The sequence below is a fragment of the Macrobrachium rosenbergii genome, chromosome 31 (assembly GCF_040412425.1).
Source record: "Macrobrachium rosenbergii isolate ZJJX-2024 chromosome 31, ASM4041242v1, whole genome shotgun sequence".
NCBI lineage: Eukaryota > Metazoa > Arthropoda > Malacostraca > Decapoda > Palaemonidae > Macrobrachium > Macrobrachium rosenbergii.
Genome location: NC_089771.1, coordinates 26,320,923 through 26,330,383, shown reverse-complemented (window position 1 = coordinate 26,330,383; position 9,461 = coordinate 26,320,923). Strand labels below are relative to the sequence as shown.

Below are 9,461 nucleotides of genomic sequence, written 5' to 3'. Positions count from 1 at the left end.
TTCGGTGGGACCCGTGCAGAAATCGCAGTGATTTTTGTACTTATTTACTTCATTGTTTGGGAATCGTCGTTGTGTTTATTATTTTTTGTTTATTTTCTTGCTGATGAATGAATGGGATTTTATTTAATTTATATCTTGTTTTGATGTAGTATATTCTGTGGAACCTTCCAAGTTAATCAGTGGAATTTAGTTTCAGAAAGATATACCCAAGTTATGAATGATAGTAATGCCAGGATATGGTTCTGTATACTGTTGTATGCGTTTGCAAGTAAGATTATTGTAGCGGATGAGTTGGTTTGGGGGGGGGGGGACGATATTGAAGAAATAAGTTTCAGAAGTCGGAATTCTACACTTGGTGGGAAATGTTTGTACCATTTTTGGAGTTATAATTTCTCTACAGGAACTTGAAAGGGTAATATATATATATATATATATATATATATATATATATATATATATATATATATATATAAAATAGGTAATATATAATATATATATATAAATTGTATACATATAAAATGTATATATACACATATATGTATATATATATTGTATATTTGCGTGTGTTTTTAAATGTACTATTAATTATGCTCTTATATTTAATGAAATGTGACTCCTCTAACAGCAACTTTTCGAAAGTAATTATCGAATTACCATCAAAGCGTTGTTCCATCGACTTAACAAGAGCCACTTAAAGACTATAGAATTTAATATATTTCTTCGTTCTGGGTGGAAGATTACCCGGGATTACTAGGGGAGATTACCTGCCCTTACTATCCTGTCTGATGTGATTTATGACTACAGTGGATGGGGCTATAAAGGATTACATTTACCGATGGGCAAAAGGTCCGTGTTTTTTTATGATGAATTTGTAACATTCTTGTTAAAGGGTTGGCAAAAGGTAGAGAAACGTGAGAGCCATTCTCTCTCTCTCTCTCTCTCTCTCTCTCTCTCTCTCTCTCTCTCTCTCTCTCTCTCTCTCTCTTATCAAGAATTTTTAACATTTCTCAAAAGGGTTGGAAGGTGAAAAAGAAACGTGATAGCATCTCTCTCTCTCTCTCTCTCTCTCTCTCTCTCCCTAAGGGTGATGTGTAACATTTTTTAAAGGGTTGGCAGAAAGTAGAAAAGAAACGTGATGGCCATCTCTCTCTCTCTCTCTCTCTCTCTCTCTCTCTCTCTCTCTCTCTCTCTCTCTCTCTCTCTCTCTCTCTCTCTCTCTCTCTACGTCTTTTCCTTTCAGAGGCAACGTAAATATGAAAGTTCGAAAACTCTCTCTCTCTCTCTCTCTCTCTCTCTCTCTCTCTCTCTCTCTCTCTCTCTCTCTCTCTCTCTCTCTCTCTCTCTTATGTACTTATTAAGAATTTGTAACATTTCTTGAAAGGGTTGGGAGGCGAAAAAGTAACGTGAGAGCCTCTCTCTCTCTCTCTCTCTCTCTCTCTCTCTCTCTCTCTCTCTCTCTCTCTCAGAGGTTACGGCCAATGAAAGCGCATATGCAAGCTATTTTCCCGATGGTTATCGCGGGAATTGTTTCAAGTGAAGCTTAGTTATCAGAGTTATCGCGAAATCGGGAGGAACGGGAAATATTTCGGCTGCTCTTTGTGTGTGTGTGTGCGTGTGTTTGTGTCTTAAGTCTCACGTCATTAGATGGCTTAATTGGCTTGAGGTTGAAGCTGAATAACAGTAATATAATGCAGAGATTTGGCTGAAACCCAGGATGTTATGTAATGCGACACGAAATAACTAACGAAGTTACTACTATTAATATCTGCAAAGTGGGTAGATAAAAATTATGGTTAATAAGAAACCATATATATATATATATATATATATATATATATATATATATATATATATATATATATATATATATATATATATATATATATATATATATATATAGCCTATAAGTATATATAAATAGATAAATAGATAGAAACATATAGATATATATGTGTATGTTATATATATATATATATATATATATATATATATATATATATATATATATATATATATCAGTGGAATGACAACGAGATATATAATGTGACAGTTGGTTTATAACCACGAGGAGTATTTAAATAACAGAGTGCACGATCTTTTGTATTTACACTCAGGCATTCACAGACAATCTACATACAACGTAAAAAAGTATTATAATAAAAACTCAGTATTGCAAAAAAAATTCGAGATTTAGTGAGTAGTATAAACCTTATGTTATATATAATTTTTATAGATAAATCAAATCCAGTAAATAATTTTTAAGGTATTTTAATACCGATTCTATAGATACTTTTGCAAATAAAGAACATATGTAACTAACTAATCGGTATATTTTTATTTTTGATGCCGTTTAATTTTCCCGTTGGCTCTAATGAATTAATCAGATGTGTTGATAGAAATTTTTAAATATATTTTCGAAGTTTATAAGAATTTAAACCTCATCATGAAAATAACGCCTTGAAAACTACAATTATTTGCCTATATTTTTAATTTTTTTATTGCCGTACCCTTTTAATGTTTTTTTTCTCGTTTAAAATTTAAAAATAACTTGCAAACTCTTTTGTCCTTTTTTTCCTCGTACAAAATTTCAAAACACATTTTAATGTTTTTATTTTTCTCGTTCACACTTTTAAAATAACCTGCAAAATCTTTTGACCTTTTTTCTCGTACAAACTTTCAGAACATCTTACCAAAAAACTGAATACTAATCAGACCACCCTCGATCTCAAACACCGCCTTTGTGTGAGGCTCCCACTTAGCTTTATTAATAACCGAACCTGAGCCTGCATGAGATTCTGTTGAGTGTTATGAGAGCCGAAGTGTTTCTTAATCCAGGCACGCATATTCCCGACCCGCGCCAGAAACTCTATCTTTGAGCAGGAATTCTCGAAGCGTTGCGTCAGGTGCCGCTTTCAGGTGGAGGAAGGGGGATTCAGTCAGCGTTTTTGGTATTCGTGTTTGTAAATGTTGTTGACTTTCCGTATTTATTTTCTGTGAGGGTTTTATGAATCGTGATCTCTTAGTGTTTTTTTGCTTTTATATGGTGTCAGAAAATGTGCGATTTACTCACACTTTATATATGTATATATATATATATATATATATATATATATATATATATATATATATATATATATATATATATATATATATATATATATATATATATATATATATATAATGTGTGTGTAAATTACGTTTTTTGTATTTTCTTTTGACGCCCTACTTTTCAGATGCAATGTACTACAAAGGTTACTGAGAGAGAGAGAGAGAGAGAGAGAGAGAGAGAGAGAGAGAGAGAGAGAGAGAGAGAGAGAGAGAGAGTGAGAGAGCGTGGCCCCTTGCCGGATTAAGCACTTGTGATGCTATTTTTTTTTATACAAATGTGTATGGTTATACCGGGTCAGATTTCACTGGCTTAACCTTTGTCTGGGAATGTTTGATTGACTTTTTTTTTCAGTTGTGTCCTGATGCAAGATTTGGATTGTGTGTTGAATTCCTCCCCCCCCTTTTTTTTCCTTAGACTAGATGTAGGGTTTTCTACTTATCTAATTCTGCTTATCTAAAAGCCTCTTCCTATTAGAGGTGGGCCGTAGACAGTAGTCACGTCACTGCTACATTCGGCCTTTCAGTATCTTGCAAAAGACTTCCAGTCCCTTCGCATACACCGTCACAGAGGTGGCTGCTGTTATATATATATATATATATATATATATATATATATATATATATATATATATATATATATATATATATATATATATATATATATATATATATATATATATATATATATATATATATATATATATATATATATATATATATATATATATATATAATGTGACAGTCACCTGGTGGACTCGAACCTCCGACAACAAATTCCTGAGACCTCGGTGACGATTTCTCTGACCGCTGGGCTAATGGTTCTTATACAGTACTTTCCTTGCCCACTACCTACTTAACATCTGCCAATCCTTTATGCCGATCAAATTTGATCAAAATCAGTGATCTTAATAGGTCTGGTTCGGTGCGTCTGTTGTCCCAGTGATCTATAGCCTTCCATTTCCTGAGATGCGTGCATGTCGTCTGGTTTACACTCAGGCCTCAATGCCAGCAGGCCACTAGGCTGTCAGTCCCTTCAGTGACTCAATATTATGACATTTCTCCTTCTTTCCGAAGCGCTAATATCTTGTATTTCTGTATTTCCCATTACCTTCTTTGGAAGCTTGAATTTCAGGTCAGTGGTCCCTGTGGGCTTGTCCCATAGGGATAGGGTTCAGTTTGTTAATAATAATAATAATAATAATAATAATAATATAATTGTAATTCATTCAATTCATGCATGAGCCGTTAGAGTGCCGCTTATAACTTAAGGAAGTAACTGTTTCTCATAGCACTGCTTTACGTAGAGTTCCCAGAGTTTGGTCTTCGAATTACCGTATAGGTCATTGCCTTGACGATTCTATTGTTCTCAGGAAGGATTTTCTTCGCGGTAGATACCGTATATTGTAATGAAGGTTACGGCTGTGTGTAACTGTGTTTTTTTTTTCATTGTATTATGGTTAGGGAAACGTCTTGAGGGTCTCTCTCTCTCTCTCTCTCTCTCTCTCTCTCTCTCTCTCTCTCTCTCTCTCTCTCTCTCTAACACACACCATCAAGTTTTGTCTCAAATTAATTTTCTCTCTCTCTCTCTCTCTCTCTCTCTCTCTCTCTCTCTCTCTCTCTCTCTCTCTCTCTTACCATTAAAATTTTTTAAGAGTGGTATTATGGAGCTATGACTCATGGGTAGTTTTAGAAACATGAATTTAAATGTCATGACGTTTTAATGTTATAACCTGTGTACATAATATATGCATCACAAGTGCTTGCTTTCACATATGTGTGCTTTGGTATGCTGGTGAATTAATGAGAACTTTTTACTTCTTTAAACGTATTGGGAGTAAAATAATATTGAAAAACACGTAGAATCTTTATGAAAATACGTGAAAGAAACCAAATTAATTTAGTGTTTCTACTGAGTTTATTTCTTAGCTGAAAAAAATAATAACGTCCCACGGATTTTTATTTTGTTTTTACATAAGAATTAAAATGAGTTCAAATCGTGCTTGAAATAATTTGATTTCTCATTCAGCTTAATTTCATCAAGACTTTTGGGTCTCGTATTTTTTCTTAAGGTTGTCATTCATTTCGTTAGCATAAAACACACACAAACACACAAGGCTGAAAGCATACATTTATATACTGCTCACATTGGATAGCTCTTAACAGTGCAACATCATGACATTTAAATTTAGGGTTTATAAAAATATTTATGAGTCATCTCAGACCGCTACAAGATCGCTTTATAAAAAAGTTAATGATGGTGATCATCATCATGAGAGAGAGAGAGAGAGAGAGAGAGAGAGAGAGAGAGAGAGAGAGAGAGAGAGAGAGAGAGAGAGAGAGAGAGAGAGAACTTTTCCCTCATTTAATTGTATTCCATTTGCGTTAAAAGAAGTAAAAGGCTTATCATTCATTTCATCAACGTAACACACACACAGCTCAAAGCATACATTTTGGATGCTTACATTACATAGCCAAGGATGTTAAGCACAGTATGTAGCCACTGCTAAAGAAGAATGCATTATCAGAACGCGGCCCAAAAGCGCGCGAACATATCGCAGTTTCCCGCGCGTATCGCGTCGCGGTTGTTTACTTCCCTGTCGCTTCCGCTCCGTCTTGAACACGCGAAGCTCATTTCCTTGTCCTTACGGGAGCCTGGGGACTGCCCTGGGCGGATTATGGAGGGGGTGGGGATAATGGGAACCATTTTCAAGGTCAAAATTGGGTGGTTCCTAAACGCCCCGAAGGCGGCATGAGTCCTTTTAGTAGGATTTTCGCAGGACAACCTCTGGCCAGGTAGGTAGCTTTGGAGCGGGTTGTTTGACGGGTGTAATTACGTGCAGTGGAATGGAACATGAGCATATAGTTCGTTACATACCTACGTGCATGTACTTCGTATGTTTACGGGGATGAGCATAGTTGTATAATTCATTACATGCTCTTGCATAGATATTTCCTTAAGTAATTGATAGATTATGGAAGCGGAAATTATTGTTTTACAATAACACCTGTATTATTATTATTATTATTATTATTATTATTATTATTATTATTATTATTATTATTATTATTATTATTATTTAGTTGATAGATTATATATTTAAACAGAAAATGTTCTTTTACAATGACGCGTGTTTTATTATTATATAGTTAATAGATTATTTATACGGAAATTAGTCTTTTATAATGACGTTTGTATTATTATTATTATTATTATTATTATTATTATTATTATTATTATTATTATTATTATTATTATTTAATTGATAGATTATGTATACAGAAATTGTTCTTTTACAAGAAGGCATGTATTAATAATAATAATAATAATATATTATTATTATTATTATTATTATTATTATTATTATTATTATTATTATTCAGAGGTGAACCCTGTTCATATGGAACAAGCCCATAGAGGCTGTTGACTTGAAATTCAAGCTTCCTAAGAATAAGGTGTTCATTCCAAAGAAGTAACAGAATGGGAAATACAGAAAGAGGAGGAAATCAGGTGTTAGAAAATCAGATGAATTGAGAAATTAATAAATAAACAAATAAAAATGTAAGTAAATACTTCCACGTCCTGTATTTGAATAACAACAAAGCTTGTGGGCCTCTTTTTCAACCAGTCACCTACTGACTACTGGGTTCTTTTTCGCCCAATTAAAAATAATGGGTTAGGGATTACAGCTAGCTGTTATGTTATGTTACGTAACATTACAACCCGAGTTTTTACATCCTGCCATTGACCATTCTGTTGTTTTTTCTGGTCATGCGAAGCTGATGGACTTCGACGTCGTAATTCTGTGTGTGGAGGAGATTTTTGTAGATGAGTTTTTCACTGGTGTAGTTTTGTTTAAGGAAGGTTCTTTTTCCGTATTGAGAGCAGTAATTAAAGTAGGACTTTGTGTAAATACATTCATGAAAATTCTAAGCAAACGTGTATGTATGCATGTATGTATATGATATATACATTATATAATTATATGACGACTTTCTTGATTGTGTGTGTGTATGTATGTATATGTATGTATATATATATATATGTATATATATATATATATATATATATATATATATATATATATATATATATATATATGTACTGTATATATATATATATATATATATATATTATATACATACAGTATATATATATATTATATATAGTGTATATATATGATCATGAAAGTCTAGTCAGTTAATTAGTGCCAGTACAAAAATAGCTTAAATCTGCAATATTAAAAGATTTCCTTCATCACCAATCATCGACTTATTCTCTTCTCATTGATGCATTATCATTTACTCAGTGTAAGATGGTTTCCCTTCAAAAGAGAAGACGTAGACGTATTCGCCCAGGAGAGAGAGAGAGAGAGAGAGAGAGAGAATCTTCATGTGAAAGAAAAGACGTATGCATCCAGAGAGAGAGAGAGAGAAGAGATGAAAGAAAAGAGATGCATCCAGAGAGAGAGAGAGAGAGAGAGAGACCTTCAGAGAAAGAGAAGAGAGTATCTTCATATGAAAGAAAGAGTATGATCCAGAGAGAGAGAGAGAGAGAGAGAGAGAGAGAGATTCTTTGAACTTCATATGAAAAGAAAGGCGTATGCATCAGAGAGAGAGAGAGAGAGAGAGAGAGAGAGAGAGAGAGAGAGAGAGAGAGATTTTTTGAATCTTCATATGAAAGAAAGACGTATTCGTCCAGAGAGAGAGAGAGAGAGAGAATCTTCATATGAAAGAAAAGAGAGTATTCGTCCAGAAAGAAAAGATTCTTTGAACCAGAGAGAGAGAAGAGAGATTCGTCCATTCTTTGAACCTTCATATGAAAGAAAAGAGATTCGTCCAGAGAGAGAGAGAGAGAGAGAGAGAGAGAGATCCCAACCTTGAAGGGAAGCGAATGAACATGTAAAAATTGAAGGTCAGATTGATTGACGTATCGTCAGGCATTCCTCGATTCAGAGATAATTTTTAATCCTTTGGGCCGAATGCTGATCACGCCTGTTAGCTACGGTCGCGCGACTGAGGGCTCCAGTTTCGGAAGCGAGAATAACTAGTAATAGTAATGAAATAACTAGTAATAGCAGTAAAATGACTATTATTAGTAGTATGATTAAGGGGAAGCGAGAATAATTATTAATAGTAGTAAAATGACTAGTAATAGTAGTGTTAAAATGAAGCGAGAATAACTAGTAATAGTAGTAAAATAACTACTGTTAAAGGGAAGCGAGAATAGGCCCACTAGTAATAGTACAACGACTAGTAACAGCAGTAAAATAACTAGTAACAGTAGTTTTAAAGGGAAACGAGAATAACTAGTAATAGTAGTATTAAAGTGAAGCAAGAATAACTAATAATAGTAAAATAATTAGTAATATTTGTAAAATACTAGTAATAGTAGTATTAAAAGGAAGCGAGAATGACTGGTAATAACAGTAAAATGACTAGTAATAGTAGTATTGTAATAACAGTAAAATGACTATTAAAGGGAAGCGAGAATAACTATCAATAGAAGCAAAATGACTAGTAATAGTAGTATTAAAGTGAAGCGAGAATAACCAGTAATAGTAGTAAAATGACTAGTAAGTAGTATTAAAGTGAAGCGAGAATAACCAGTAATAGTAGTAAAATTACTGGTAATAGTAGTATGAAAGTGAAGCGAGAGTGATTAGTAATAGTAGTAAAATAACTAGTAATAGTAGTAAGATGACTAGTGATAGTAGTAAAATTACTAGTAATAGTAGTATTAGAGGGAGTAGGCCTAGTGTTTGTTAGTCATGAAATGATTTGGGTTTGTATAAGGGATCTTTCGTTGGTAATGAAATCTAATTGCGTTTGAGTTTTGTTATTGTACAGTTAATGGAAACATCATTGTATTATTATTCTGTTTACTTCTTTCCTGTTCTTCCTTTTATAATCTTAATTATTAAATCTTGCACCAGTAAACTTCAAGTAACGCTTATTCATGATTAGTACATGTATAAATATGGCTGCTACTGCTTCGTTTTTTCTTTGCAGTTGCCTCCTGAGAAGTATTTGTGTGTATGTATGTATACTTCCATTCTACACTAAAAAATGATATTCCCATGAAATTCTTACAGTATTCTTTGTCCCATTTATCCTTATATAAAAGATTTTTCCTCACACGAATTCCTTCCGATTATTTCCTCATCGTGACATTACCTTACACACCCTGGTCAGCTGCTCGATCACGCTCATGAACTGTAATGCAGTATTAAACTTTTAATCGCATCAACTTCTGGTGCTTTTCATTTTTCAGCGTCTAATTATTATCTACCTTGTATCCCTATCAGTCACGTCCACAAGCGTTTTCAAGGTTACACTCACCCTTTTCACCATTG

The 9,461-nt window shown here is 33.5% G+C and overlaps 1 protein-coding gene across 1 annotated transcript in view; it reads left to right on the top strand.

Moving 5' to 3' along the window:
- The window catches only part of LOC136855446 (pleckstrin homology-like domain family B member 1), a 317,769-nt gene that overhangs the window by 115,172 nt on the left and 193,136 nt on the right, over positions 1 to 9,461 (top strand).